Source organism: Lissotriton helveticus, chromosome 2_1, assembly GCF_964261635.1.
Source record: "Lissotriton helveticus chromosome 2_1, aLisHel1.1, whole genome shotgun sequence".
Classification (NCBI taxonomy): domain Eukaryota; kingdom Metazoa; phylum Chordata; class Amphibia; order Caudata; family Salamandridae; genus Lissotriton; species Lissotriton helveticus.
Window position 1 is genome coordinate 1,535,470,227 of NC_136059.1, and position 16,012 is coordinate 1,535,486,238.

Consider the following 16,012-nt stretch of genomic DNA (forward strand, 5'->3'; position numbering starts at 1 on the left):
CAAGGGTACCTACCCTCTAATGGGCTGCCAGACGTTTAATGGGACAGTACCAACGCTACTCGTGAGTCTGCGGTACTTTTATTGCACAGCACTAGTAGTTCTTATCAGGGCAACTGTACATTCAGCTGGGCATTACCGAGGTTTCACTTCATGGCTGCCATTCTATTATTAGGACCGTGCAGGCGCTTGTTATGCAGGCTGTTATATCTGCAGTTGATAGGAGAGAGATTTCACGGAAAGAGTGCTTCACCTTTCAATGGGATAGTTCCGGCACTTCTCAGTGGAACCCCTATACCTTCACACTGAGCTCGCATGCTCCGCCCTGCAGCTCAGCAGTGGAGTTTAATGTCAGCGAGAGCCTGCACCTGGTTCCTGCTGCCGCCATGCTGGAAACCAGGGAGATAACTCGGCGGGTTGAGTGCCTGCTGCTGAGTAGTTTCCGGGAGCAGTGAATCTGCCCTTCTACCTTCTGTAGTCGATAACGTGATTACCATTGAGCAGGACATAACTGACACCGGATGTTTACAGCGCTGCAAATCAGCGGTGGCCCCTACTGTGGTAGGGCAGGCAGGGGTGGAAGCCTGTTACCGACTAGGCTCATTGCAATGATGTAGACATGTTCACCAGGTGGTGATATATAAGGCCGCGTAAAGCAACAACATAGTAAGTGGATGAGGTTTCTGGGGCATCCTGTGCTTTACAGGGGTCGATACTGTCCGGGTCTGAGCACTAACACTTCTTTTACCAGCACTCGGGGCAAAGCAGCTTATGGCATCAGCACTAACCACGAGGCCTGGTACACTATTAGTGGAAAGGGTTCGCACTTCTCAGCAAAAGTGCAATGCTTACAAGGGCACCTACCCTCTACTGGGCTGCCAGACGTTTAGTGGGACAGTATCAACGCTACTCATGAGTCTGCGGTACTTTTATTGCACATTACCAGTACTTCTTATCAGGGCAACTGTACATTCAGCTGAGCATTACCGAGGTTTCACTTCATCGCTGCTGTTCTATTATTAGGACAGTGCACGCAATGTTATGCAGGCTGCTATATCTGCAGTTGGTAGGAGAGAGATTTCACGGCAAGAGTGCTTCACCTTTCAATGGGATAGTACCGGCACTTCTCAGTGGAACCCCTATACCTTCACACTGAGCTCACGCGCTCCGCCCTGCAGCTCAGCGGTGGAGTTTAATGTCAGTGAGAGCCTGCACCTGGCTCCTGCTGCCGCCATGCTGGAATCCAGCGAGATAATTCGGCGGGTTAAGTGCCCGCTGCTGAGAAGTTTCCGGGAGCGGCAAATCCGCCCTTCTACATTCGGTGGTCGATAACGTGATTACCATTGAGCAGGATATAACTGACACCGGATGTTTACAGCACTGCAAATCAGCGGTGGCCAATACTGTGGTAGGGCAGACAGGGTGGAAGCCTGTTACCGACTAGGCTCATTGGAATGATGGAGACATGTTCACCACGAGGTGATATATAAGGCCGCGTAAATTAACTACATAGTAAGTGGATGCGGTGTCTGGCGCATCCTGTGCTTTACAGGGGTCGATACTGCCCGGGTCGGAGCACTAACACTTCTTTCACCAGCACTCGGGGCAAAGCAGGTTATGGCATCAGCATTATCACGAGACCTATTACACTATTAGTGGAAAGGGTTCGCACTTCTCAGCAAAAGTGCAATACTTACAAGGGCACCTACCCTCTAATGGGCTGCCAGACATTTAATGGGACAGTACCAACGCTACTCGTGAGTCTGCGGTACTTTTATTGCACAGCACCAGTACTTCTTATCAGGGCAAATGTACATTCAGCTGGGCATTACCGAGGTTTCACTTCATCGCTGCTGTTCTATTATTAGGACAGTGCAGGTGCTTGTTATGTAGGCTGCTTTATCTGCAGTTGGTAGGAGAGAGATTTCACGGAAAGAGTGCTTCACCTTTCAATGGGATAGTTCCGGCACCTCTCAGTGGAATCCCTATACCTTCACACTGAGCTTGCACGCTCCGCCCTGCAGCTCAGCGGTGGAGTTTAATGTCAGCGAGAGCCTGCACCTGGTTCCTGCTGCCGCCATACTGGAATCCAGGGAGATAACTCTGCGGGTTGAGTGCCTGCTGCTAAGTAGTTTCCGGGAGCAGTGAATCCGCCCTTCTACCTTCTGTGGTCGATAACGTGATTACCATTGAGCAGGACATAACTGACACCGGATGTCTACAGCGCTGCAAATCAGCGGTGGCCCATACTGTGGTAGGGCAGGCAGTTGTGGAAACCTGTTACCGACTAGGGTCATTGGAATGATGTAGACATGTTCACCAGGTGGTGATATATAAGGCCGCTTAAAGCAACAACACAGTAAGTGGATGAGGTTTCTGGCGCATCCTGTGCTTTACAGGGGTCGATACTGTCCGGGTCTGAGCACTAATACTTCTTTTACCAGCACTCGGGGCAAAGCAGCTTCTGGCATCAGCACTTATCACGAGGCCTGTTACACTATTAGTGGAAAGTGTTCGCACTTCTCAGCAAAAGTGCAATGCTTACAAGGGCACCTACCCTCTACTGGGCTGCCAGACGTTTAGTGGGACAGTACCAACGCTACTCGTGAGTCTGTGGTACTTTTATTGCTCAGCACCAGTACTTCTTATCAGGGAAACTGTACATTCAGCTGGGCATTACCGAGGTTTCACTTCATGGCTGCCGTTCTATTATCAGGACAGTGCAGGCAATTGTTATGCAGGCTGCTATTTCTGCAGTTGGTAGGAGAGAGATTTCACGGCAAGAGTGCTTCACCTTTCAGTGGGATAGTACCAGCACTTCTCAGTGGAACCACTATACCTTCACACTGAGCTCGCGTGCTCCGCCCTGCAGCTCAGCGGTGGAGTTTAGTGTCAGCGAGAGCCTGCGCCTGGCTCCTGTTGCCGCCATGCTGGAATCCAGCGAGATAATTCGGCGGGTTGAGTGCCCGCTGCTGAGAAGTTTCCAGGAGCGGCGAATCTGCCCTTCTACCTTCTGTGGTCGATAACGTGATTATCATTGAGCAGGACATAACTGACACCGGATGTTTACAGCGCTGCAAATCAGCGGTTGCCCATACTGTGGTAGGGCAGGCAGGGGTGGAAGCCTGTTACCGACTAGGTTCATTGGAATGATGGAGACATGTTCACCACGAGTTTATATATCAGGCCGCGTAAAGCAACAACATTGTAAGTGGATGAGGTGTCTGGCACATCTTGTGCTTTACAGGGGTCAATACTTTCTGGGTCTGAGCACTAACACTTCTTTCACCAGCACTCGGGGCAAAGCAGGTTATGGCATCAGCACTTATCACGAGGCCTGTTACACTATTAGTGGAAAGGGTTCGCACTTCTCAGCAAAAGTGCAATACTTACAAGGGCACCTAGTGGGCAGTGGAGTAGTGTGGCTCACTGGTTAGAGGAGGTAGACCCTGAAGCAGAGGTCAGACCCGGGACCAGGGTTCAATTCCTGACGCGGCAGGGTCTTGAGCCCAAATATCCACGGACTCGATAATTCTTGTTTCGTTGCCGACTCGAATCACGGGTTTACACTCTGCAGCTCTGGGCATCAGCCTGCTTAATCTCCACTATGGCCCCCCGCGGCGGGATGCCTGGCTTTCACCTTGGGGATGCCCACTACGGGTATCTCACAGGGAAAAAAGCCAGGACGGGTTCCCAAGGCAAGCGCCGAGATGCCTACGGGTAATCGAGCGCTATATAAGAACGCATGAGATCGTCCTACATGCGTCAGCGCAGCGGACGAGCGCAGCGGGCGCGCCGGAGTCGCGCCGTAGGCGCGCCAGAGTTAAGCCCGTCTGCGCCCGTCCGCGGCTGGCCGCGGCCCTGGCCCGGTCACTATGCTTATTTACCTACCATGTACTCCTCGGCGACCATCCATTCCCTTTGGCACCCCCGTTCCCCTCTCCCTTCAGTGCTTGAACGCATCGCCTCACTTGGTTTATGCACTTCCTCTCCCGCACCCCTACGCCCCAGTGCTTTACTTCAACAGTCGCCTGACGCCTTCCCTTCCCCCACCCTGCGGCCCTTCAGGCACGACCCTACTTCCCCTCGTATCCCCGGCAACCCCCAGCCCACCACCACTGCGATCCTCCTTAACACCAGGTCTGCGGTTGGGCACCAACTCGAGCTATTCCATCTGCTTGACTCTTGCCAACCTGACCTGTTATTCCTTACGGATACATGGTTTAGGGACGATTCGCTATCTAGCCTTCTGTCCTTGCTGCCCTCCACCTATTCGGCCATCAGAAAGGATCGTTCTGGGGGGAAGACCGGGGGGGGTGTTGCTCTGATCACTCGTACGGATCTTCTTTTCCAAACTCTACCTTCCCCTCCTATTCCCGCTGTGGACTGCCTAGTAGCCCGTTCCACCTCTTTCGGGGTTCCATTGACTTGTGTACTCATTTACCGCCCGCCTCAGCCTACCCCTGACTTCCTAACCTCCATTGAGGATCTTCTGGCCACCCTAGTAGTGAATAACTCTGCAATCCTACTGCTTGGGGATTTGAACTACTGGCCGAATGACCAAGCTGAAGACATAAGATCTAAGGAGTTCACGACCCTGCTTACTAGTCTTAACTTTCTTCCCCAGCTTAGCATGGCCACTCATATCAAAGGCCATCAACTTGACCAAATCTGGACCTTTAACATTCCCATTAACCCTCCGACCATCTCCCCTTGTTCCTGGTCAGACCACTCCCTTATTTCCTTCACAGTAGACCTCGGACGGCCGCCCAAACCTCCCCTGCCCAAAAACATCTGGGCTAGAAAGTGGGATAAGGCTGACCTTCCTGTGGTCTGCTCCTCCCTTGCAGCCTCCAGCCCGGAGCTTAGTGATTTATCCCTTTCCACTCAGCTCTCAGCCATCAACAGCTGGCTGCTAAAGGCGTGCAACACCACTGTCCCCCTCAAGAGAGTGACTATTAAACGTGCCCACGCGGCCATTAGATGGTTCACTCCCTCCCTTAGAGACAAAAAGCTAGCGGCTCGTAGAGCTGAACGAGCGTGGCGACGCTCTTACTGCCCTCTTCTCAAGGCTAGCTATTGCCTGGCACTGAATGAATATAAAAGGGACATATTAAAAGCAAAAGCGGAGTACTTCTCTGGCAGAATTCTGGCAGCGGAAAATCAATCCAAGGAGATATTCGCCACAGTCCATGAGCTCGCTGCCTCTGACAGGGTAATCCCGAAAATCCCCCCATCCCAAACACTCTGTAATTCCCTTAATTCCTTTTTCTTCGAGAAGATAGCCCTCATTAAGGCCAATATCCCCTCCTCACCCCCGGTATCATCTGCTGTTCTCCCCCCTCCCCCGCTTCATCCTTTACCCAGTTTCCTCCTTTGACTCGAGACACTCTCCTTCCCCTGCTGGCCCGGGTTAAATCGGGTTCTCCCCAGGACATTGGTCCTGCTTTTGCCCTAAAAGACTTCTTTTCAAACTGTTACTCCCCTCCACTTACTTTTATCAATCACTCCCTTAGCACTGGCACTGTTCCTCATGCCCACAAATCGGCAGTCATCATTCCGATTTTGAAAAAGGCAGGCACTGACCCTTCTCTGCCTGCCAACTACCGTCCTATTTCCCTTCTCCCTTACCTGGCAAAGGTCTCAGAGGCTCATATCACCAGGTCTCTGAGTTCCTTTGTGGAATCCACGGGTTGCCTCTCTGCTCGTCAGGCGGGCTTCCGCCCGCTGCACTCTACCGAGAAGGTAGTTGTTTTGGTGATGGATAAACTTAGGGAGGGCATCGACATCTGCCGGCCCCAGGCCTTGGTCCTGTTAGATCTGTCCGCCGCGTTCGACACGGTGGACCATGACATCCTGTTGACCCGTGTCGAGGCGGCGGGCATTGGGGGCACGGCCCTTGCCTGGATCCGTTCCTTTTTAACGGACAGGGAGCAGGCCGTCCATCTGGCCGATTTCACTGCCCCACCTCGGAGAGTGACCTGCGGAGTCCCCCAGGGTTCCTCCCTGTCCCCCTTGTTATTTAATTTATACATCTCACCCCTCATTTTTTCTTTACAGCAGATGGAGGTCTTGGTGTTTAACTACGCCGATGACCTCCAACTTATTTTTAATCTCTCCTCCTCCCCTTCCTCTGCTTCGAATTTCCAGAGGGTCATGCTTTACATCCAAGGGTGGATGAACTGCAACCACCTCAAATTAAACCCTGACAAGACCGAACTGGTTTTGGCGGGGGGTGGTTGCAGTCCCTGGTCTCCTTCCTTCTGGCCCCATTCCCTTGGTCCCCCTCCCCTTCCAGTTCCCAAGGTCAAAACCCTGGGCATTTTAATTAACCCCCTGCTCACTCTCCATACGCAGATTAACTCAGTGGTGTCTGCCTGCTTCTTCTCCCTCCGCATAATCCGAAAGGTCTCCCGCTTCTTCTGTGCCGCTGCACTTAAGCTCATCCTTATGGCTATGGTGCTCTCGCGCCTTGATTATGGGAATGTGATCTACAACGGCGCGCCGGCCTACCTGATTCGCCGGCTCCAACTGATACAAAATCAGGCCCGCCTGATCTATGGTCTCCCTAAATCTGACCATGCGACCCCTTTGTTGCAGTCCTTGCATTGGTTACCGGTGAGGGAGAGGGCCCTCTTCAAGTTGGGCTGCATCACATATCAGGCCAGGTCGGGGACTGCCCCCGCCTTCCTTTGTGAAGCCATCTCACCCTATCTCCCGACTAGAGAGCTTCGTTCCACCTATCAGGCTCTCCTGTCAGTTCCCCGTTTTAGGAAGCAGAAGTCTGGGGGGGCCAGATTTGCGGTGCTAGCCCCATCCTTCTGGAATTCACTCCCTCTCGCACTTAGGACTTCATCTTCCTATCTGGAATTTCGCAAATCACTCAAGACTTTCCTGTTTTCTAGATCTGCAGCAGTCTAGCCTCCATCCTCGCCTCCACTGACTCACAGCTATCCAGCGCCATGAAACTGTCCCGGTATAAGCGCGCTTAATAAATATTTTAAAATTCAAATTCAAATTCAAATTCAATTCAAATTCAAATTCAAATTCATAATAATAATAATAATAATACCCTCTACTGGGCTGCCAGACGTTTAGTGGGACAGTACCAACGCTACTCGTGAGTCTGTGGTACTTTTATTGCTCAGCACCAGTACTTCTTATCAGGGAAACTGTACATTCAGCTGGGCATTACCGAGGTTTCACTTCATGGCTGCTGTTCTATTATTAGGACAGTGCAGGTGCTTGTTATGCAGGCTGCTATATCTGCAGTTGGTAGAAGAGAGATTTCACTCCAAGAGTGCTTCACCTTTCAATGGGATAGTACCGGCACTTCTCAGTGGAACCCCTAAACATTCACACTGAGCTCACTCACTCCGTCCTGCAGCTCAGTGGTGAAGTTTAACCCCTTCGATGCTGGTGACGGAACCGTTCCGTCATCAGTCACGGCTGAGCTGTACTGATGACGGAACGGTTCCGTCACGACCGCGCCCTGTTCTGGAATGTCCAGCACAGGGGCGGAATCGGCGCCGCGGTCAAGGTGTTAATGTCAGCGAGAGCCTTCACCTGGCTCCTGCTGCCGCCATGCTGGAATCCAGCAAGATAACTCGGCGGGTTGAGTGCCCGCTGCTGAGAAGTTTCCGGGAGCGTCAAATCCACCCTTCAACCTACTGTGGTCGATAACGTGATTACCATTGAGCAGGACATAACTGACACCGGATGTTTACAGCGCTGGAAATCAGCGGTGGCCAATACTGTGGTAGGGCAGCCAGGGGTGGAATCCTGTTACCGACTAGGCTCATTGGAATGATGGAGACATGCTCACCACGAGGTGATATATAAGGCCCCGTAAAGAAACAACATAGTAAGTGGATAAGATGTCTGGCGCATCTTGTGCTTTACAGGGGTCGATACTGTCTTGGTCTGAGCACTAACACTTCTTTCACCAGCACTCGGGGCAAAACAGCTTATGGCATCAGCACTTATCACGAGGCCTGTTACACTATTAGTGGAAAGGGTTCACACTTCTCATCAAAAGTGCAATACTTACAAGGGCACCTACTCTCTACTGGGCTGCCAGACGTTTAGTGGGACAGTACCAAAGCTACTCCTGAGTCTGCGGTACTTTTATGGCACAGCACCAGTACTTCTTATCAGGGCAACTGTACATTCAGCTGGGTATTACCGAGGTTTCACTTCATGGCTGCTGTTCTATTATTAGGACAGTGCAGGCGCTTGTTATGCAGGCTGCTATATCTGCAGTTGGTAGGAGAGAGATTTCCCTGCAAGAGTGCTTCACCTTTCAATGGGATAGTACCGGCATTTCTCAGTGGAACCCCTATACCTTCACATTGAGCTCGCGCGCTCCGCCCTGCAGCTCAGAGGTGGAGTTTAATGTCAGCGAGAGCCTGCACCTGGCTCCTGCTGCGGCCATGCTGGAATCCAACGAGATAACTCGGCGGGTTGAGTGCCCGCTGCTGAGAAGTTTCCGGGAGCGGCGAATCCGCCCATCTACCTTCTGTGGTCGACAACGGGATTACCATTGAGCAGGACATAACTGACTCCGGATGTTTACAGCGCTGCAAATCAGCGGTGGCAAATACTGTGGTAGTGCGGGCAGGGGTGGAATCCTGTAACCGACTAGGCTCATTGAAATGATGGAGACATGTTCACCACAAGGTGATATATAAGGCCGCTTAAAGGAACAACATAGTAAGTGGATGAGGTGTATGGCGCATCCTGTGCTTTACAGGGGTCGATCACTAACACTTTTTTCATCAGCACTCGGGGCAACGCAGCTTATGGCATCAGCACTCATCACGAGACCTGTTACACTATTAGTGGAAAGGGTTCACACTTCTGAGCAAAAGTGCAATACTTACAAGGGCACCTACCCTCTACTGGGCTGCCACACGTTTACTCGGATAGTACCAACGCTTCTCTTGAGTCTGCGGTACTTTTATTGCACAGCACCAGTACTTCTTATAAGTGCAAGTGTACATTAAGCTGGGCATTACCGAGGTTTCACTTCATGGCTGCTATTCTATTATTAGGACAGTGCAGGTGCTTGTTATACAGGCTGCTATATCTGCAGTTGGTAGGAGAGAGATTTCACGGCAAGAGGTCTTCACCTTTCAATGGGATAGTACTGGCACTTCTCAGTGGAACCCCTATTCCTTCACACTGAGCTTGCGCGCTCCTCTCTGCAGCTCAGCGGTGGAGTTTAGTGTCAGTGAGAGCCTGCACCTGGCTCCTGCTGCCGCCATGCTGGAATCCAGCGAGATAACTCGGCAGGTTGAGTGCCCGCTGCTGAGATGTTTCCGGGAGCGGCGAATCCGCCCTTCTGCCTTCTGTGGTCGATAACGTGATTACCATTAAGGAGGACTATAGTTCAGTTGTACATAAGGCTTTTTTGGTCATATCTAAGAGAACAAAAATGCTTCTGACACTTCTTTTTTATAATGTACCCTAAATGCTTCCAGAGAAGGAAGTGACTTCATTTATGACGTAATAGCATTCCATAATTCGTTGCCTCTAGCACTAAGCAATCCATTACCAGGTCCCTGGGATCCTGATTTTGTTGGGATCAGATGCAGGAGCATGTTTCATGCAGAGGTGTTTTTCTGGTTTTTGTTGCAGTTATTATATAGCGCAACTCAAGCCACAGGTATTGGAGTGCTTCACATGAGCACGATGCTAAGCCCATGCTCGAAGTCGCCAGCTCCAAAGTCGGCAGCTCTGTTCATTACTGCTGATTTCATTTTTAATTTACAGAGCCTTGGAGCAGCTGAGCTGACCAACGTTTTACAAGCACTTTCACTTTTAATTTTGCAGCCTGTGCAACTGTCCGGGCATAATAACGTCTGTATCAATAGTGCAATGCAAGAAATAAAAGAAAGATAAAAAAACACGAAAGAGAAGGGAATACACACATGATCTTTTGGAAATTATTCTCTAACTTTGCAGAGCTGAAAACAAATCTTACCTCTGCTGTGAAAAATAAGAATGAAAGATCGGCTTAATCTTCTTTAAATTCCCGCCTCTTGGGTCTGGAAGTGTCTGTTTTTTCGAGCAAGTTGGCGTGAAGGCTGCAGTTTCATTAGGGTATATTTAAGAAATGAAAGAAGAGGCCTCTGTGGCCCCTGCCTTCTTTACAGACCTCCCCAGCCCTGCTCCCCAGGGAAAATAGCTCCGTGACCCCTGTGACTCCGGGTGCATTTCCTTTTACAAAGCAGTCCTTCTCCACACATAGCATGAGTAGCAGGGAAAATAAAAAAGGCTTCAAAATAGCCAGCCTATCTCGCATGTGAGTTTCCAGATGCGTTCATTTTATGTCATGCTCCCAAGTATAATTATGTAGCTAAGAAGCGTGTTCATTTTTTCATTAGTAACATTCTGAGTGTTAATAAAATACAGATTCTGACTTCTAAAGGACTGGCATTGTTGCCCCCTCTCTGAATGTTCTGCCACTTCTTCTCATGATTCATGGCTGCATCTTCATAAACATGGTATCATGAAGAGATATCACCAGAAGTCATCCAATCACAGGGCGTAGGAGATGACGTTGTGGGGTGAAGGCTCCAGGATGCCTGCTCAGCCTACTTAATGTATCAAGTCAAACCTCTTACATTATAAAGAAAGCAATCAGAAATGGCACAATGCAATAAGTATTCGCTATACTTTATATTTTAGTTGCAGATGTGGAGCTGCATCTCCCTGTGCCTTTCCATCACCAGCGGCAAATCACAGTCCATTGCAAATAAAAAAGCAAAAGTTAAAAACATTGTAATTTTCAACACCAACAGCTCTGACTTTAATAAATTCGAGACCTATTTCATTGCGAATGCTTGTTTCTTTTGGGGCTTATCTGCACTAACTAAAGGTTCAGCCTCCCCCCAGGTTTCTTGGATGAAGTCTGGCTATGGACCTGTAAATCAGTTTGGCTCTCGCCAGCCTCTGAGTGGTCATTCACAAGGAGACAATCAAGGGGAGGTCTTTATTGACTACCACCTTTCTCCAACTAAGGGACCCAGCTATTGCTAGGGGCACTACAGCTACAGGCCCAACAGTGACCACCCCTGGCATAGCCCTTACTCTTTTTGTTTCCCCTGGGACATACTGGTTTGAGAGTACCAACCTGTCATGCACCACAGTGTGACTGACGCGGGTATCTCTCAGGGCAGTGGCTGGGATTCCATTCACCAGTAGGTGGTGGAAGTGTCTACTTTTCTCTGGAATCTCAAACTTACCTTTTGTGCCCATTTTCCAATTGAACGCTAAAGGGTCTTTCTCATCTGAGGGATCACTCTCCAAAGCTACACTGGTAACCCCAGGAGCTACACTAGGGGTTCTTAGCACAGCTAGGGTCCTTGGTGTGGTGTCCTGTCTATTGACAGTTTTGATACCATACCTTGTTGGGATCCCAACTCTTACCTTGGTACCTAGTTTTAATATGTGAGATAACTTTAGGCCCACCCTCCTGGACAAGTTTTTGGTAGGCTACCTTAGACTCTTTTATTTTATCTTTAAGAAGCTCACTGTCTTTCCTCTGGGAAACTTTTTTTTACCCCTTTCTTTTGGTCACTCCCAGTAGACGTCTTAGTCACCCTTGTCTTGACCCGGTGGTCAGCTTTCTTTTACAATTCCTGGGGACAAATTGGACCGAGGTCTCCCATATACTGATGCAACTTTTCATCAATGCAATTACTTAATATGTGTTCTTTCATAAACAAATGATAAAGAGCATCATATTCTTGCACCTTACTTTCAGTCAACCAGCCACCTTGTGTTTTCATTGAGTAGTCTACAAATTTCACCCAGGGCTGACTCTGGATTTTCTAAGCCCTCCTGAATCTAATTCGATACTCCTCAGAAGTGAGTCCAAATCCCTCAATCAGTGTGTCCTTCATGAGTTCATAGTCAGAAGTCTGTCTCTGCTTTTACCAAAGAACAGTTCCCAAAGGAGTGCTACCCAGTGAGTTTTTGTCACTTTCCTGGCTTCACAAACTCTCTTAAAGGCTGTGAACCACTTGGTGATATGATCACCACCCTCACATTTGGGGACAATCCCTTTGGGGATTTGGGGATCATAAGATTGCTCTCTGACCCTGTTTATTAAATTGCTGCCATCATTGATTGGAGCTAGGCCCTTTTCTGCTCTTTCTTTTTCTGGAGCCAGGAGTCTGGTCTCTTAGTCCAATCTTTTAGCCAACCTTACTAAAAGTTGGCCTTTTCATTGAGGCTGTCCTCAAGGGACTCAGAAGCACCTGACCTACCTGTGTGGTATCTAGGTGCTGTGAGTTGTATTCCTGGAGTAAGGGGCACAGGGACCATGTTCTCTCTAAGAAGTGAGGGGGTTGGAAGTTATCCTCACCCCCTCCTCCTTCTTCCCCATTTGAGAGGGCCTCATCTTGCTCAGCGGATTGGTCCATTGCAGAACCTGCCAACAGCTCTTTGAGCTTTTGTTTGGAGGGATGGGACCCCATAACAATGTTTTTAGGTTTGCACAGAGACCTAAACTCCTTAAATTCTAAATGGAGGTAAGGGGTGAGGTCGAGCTCCTCAACCATATTCTCCATGCCAATTGGTATGTTTCCACTAACAGTTGGGTTCTTCTTAAGAGACGTTCTGAAAAATATCAAAACCCTCTAACCCATAACTATGGTGAGTTTTTATTTTTCTAAAATTCTAAATGGACTTAACCAAGGCCCTAACAAGGCTTTTAGTCACTTGAAAAAATGTGTCTATTCAAAAAATTCAAAATTATAAAGACTATTTAGGAGTTCTGTCATGTGATCAGCTGTTGACCAAGTCAGTTCAACAAATGCAAAGATGTAGACCCCACCACTGATCCACCAATGAAGGAAGCTGGGTCTGTATTTACTATACCAAAGTAAGCTATAGTGTGCACCGTGCCCAGTGGATCCCCAAAGGTAGGCAGAGGCTAAAGTAGATAATACTTTACTCTCTATATGTGGTAGTGTGAGCGAGTATAAAAGCTTTATCTGAGGGTAGTTGTATGCATTTATTTTACCTACTCAGGCAAGAAATGATGCCACACACTGAAAGACTGAACTCAGACCACTTTGTTTGTATAACAATATTATTTAGTTGTATTTTATTTTCTAAAACCAACCAGGTCTGTTACAGGTATGTGCGATAATACTTTGCAAGAATAATGCAAGCAAATACAGTTTGAATACAGGTGAATGCAATTGGATGGGTTACAGGTATGTCACTTATTCATAAAGCAATTGGACTTACTTTTCAGCTACTTTTTGGATTGCTTTGCTTATTACTTTTCAAGTAACTTTTTCTGCTCAGTGTGATATGACTAGAAACCACACTGGGATATTTCCTAGAGAAAAGGAAAGTAAATCAGTTTTTATACATATAACGTTTCTTAGGGTTTCATACAAACCAACTCAATACACAGAACACATTTCACAAGAAAGCAGTCAATGCCTTCCTATGGGAGTAAACAATGTTAACAGTTTCGAGGTAAGTACTTAGGGTTGAGAGTTGGTTTTTTGGGGTTAGAGCCAGGGTTCCCACAAGGTCAAGGATGTGCTCTCAACGTACCTTGAAAAGCACTAGGGCGGCTGGGTACAGAATGATGAAGCTGAATGTTATCCAATGGGTGATAAGGTGACTCCGTTTGGTGGCTGCTCACAAGAAGGTCAAAAGGTTGTGGGATCAAAGCTCCTGTACTTAAGCTCAGGGCAAAGGGGGATACGAGTTAGCACACAAAGTGCAACCACAGCGGCACAGGGGCGGCAGTATGCAGGGTGCTGCTTTGGGGTCTGGTGCTCTGTTGTTTTCAATGGGAGTTGCCGATTTTGGATTTTGGCTGCAATATCGGTGTAGGAAGTCTTCCGGGATGAACCAACAGTTGAGCAGGTAAGTAGAAGGACTATGATACATAAGTGCACCTCAGGTTCTCTTCTCCAGGGTACAGGGCTAGGTGGATGTAGGTTTGCTTTTGAGGGCTGATTTTACCTTACCGCGGCTCTCGCGGTTGGGGGGTCTCCGTACAGGGTCTGCAGGTGATGTCGGGGAGTCCTGGAGGGGTCAACCCACGATGGACTCGGACTTTGGAGTGCTGGGGGACCTTGCTGGGGCCAGTGGGTCACTCAGACTCGGGCCGTAGGCGTCGGGTGCAGTGATGGTTCCAGGAGTCAGGCTCAGAGTCTTTCTTTGGTGATTCTGTTGAACAGCGCTGCTGTTCACAGCAGATACGGTCTTTGTTGAAGGCAGTCAGCCCACACAGGGGTTCTGCACATGTTTTCTGGAAACTGCAGACGGGCCGGTAGGGCTGAAGCCAAGTCAGTTCTCTGCAGTCTCCTCTGCTGGGCGCCTTCTTTCATCCTTCTTCTTTGTAGGTTGGGGGAATCTGTCTTCTTGGTTCAAGGCTGTCCCTAAATACTGTATTTTGGGGGCATTTTAGGGATCTTGAAGTCAGTATCCAATCAGCTACTGACCTTAGGGTGACTACACTCTTGGTGTGCTCACTGCATGTGGGGGAGTGGGCACAATCCCCAATCCTGATTGGAGAATGCCTGCCCTCTACACGACGACAGGAACTGAAAAGTGGACTTCACTTCAACTCCCCCACCTGAGGGGTAGAGTTGACATAGATGGGCACACCTTCTGGACTTCTCCTTTTCCCCACCTGTCGTCCTGCCGAAAAGGAGAGGAGACTGGAAGGGGGCCTGCTTCTGATAGCATAATAGGCTGCAGGTCATGTTACAAACATGACTAGGCCTGTAAAGCTCTCCTGCCACGAATGGCTCTTCTTGACCTGGGGGAGGTGTGACCACCTCTACCAAGGAAAGGCTTTGTTTCTGGGCTCAGTGATCAAAGGTTCCCACCCCAGAGGTCCAGAAACATGTCTTGTGGTGGGATGCTGGTGTTTACTAAGATGCCCTCTCGAGTACATGGTATAATAAATCTCACACTGGCATCAGTATGGGTTTGTATGCTATGAAGTTTGCTACCAAACTTTGCAGAATTCAGAAAAGCCATTATGGTGCTGTGGAGTTCGTAACGAAAAAGTCCCAGACCATATTCTCTTTATGACTTTACTGCACTTACAATGTCTAAGAATGGACTTAGACACTGTAGGGGTACAGTGTACCCTCACCGGTTTTATAGTGCACCCAGCTAGAGGGGTGTCTGACCTATACCATAGGCAGTGGGTTGCAGGCATTAAACACAGAAATGTGTTCCATGTCGACTCTTCACTTTCCTCTGCACCAAAACATGGAGCCTGCAATGGCAGTGTGTGTGTGTTAAGGTACAGGACCTCTCAGGATGGCACAATATGTGCTGCAGCCCTTTGAAGTTTTTACTGGTCATAGTGGCCTTGGTACCCATGGTACCTTTAACAAGGAACTTACATTTGGCCGGAGAGGTACCAATTGGGGGCACAAAGGTACCGTTGTGGGAAAGAACACAGGCCCTGGGAACCTGATTGGCAGTGACCCAGGGCACATCAAATCAAAGTGCATAAGAAATCTGGGAACAAGTGAGAGGGTTACTGCAACAGAAACCCAGCTTCTTACACAAGCCTCCACCAGCCCAAAGGCCAGGAGACTCATCCAAACCTGGGAGAGTCTGCCTAGTCTTTCTTTCAGGCAAGGAAGAGTAGAGAAACCCACCTTCTTATAGTAGGAAAATGTTTACATTTTTTCTATACTAAAAAAAAAAAATGTTTACGGAGTGCCAAAGTAATACCTACAAAGTACCATGGTACTTACCAGAAAAAAAAACATGTCAAATGAAAGAACACACAGGATTTCTTTACACAGTTTTTTAGAAAAAATTCAGTAGTGCAGCACATTATAAGTAGTATTGCAATGCTGAATTATTATTCTTTTTTAAAGTAAAAACAAATGTTTTAATGTCACAACCAGTTCAGAACACTGTTTGTAAAATATAGTGTAGTACAGTGTATTTTTCAAGTTTTTACATATGTATTTGATTGTAATTTTTTTCAAGTTCCACTGTACTTCCA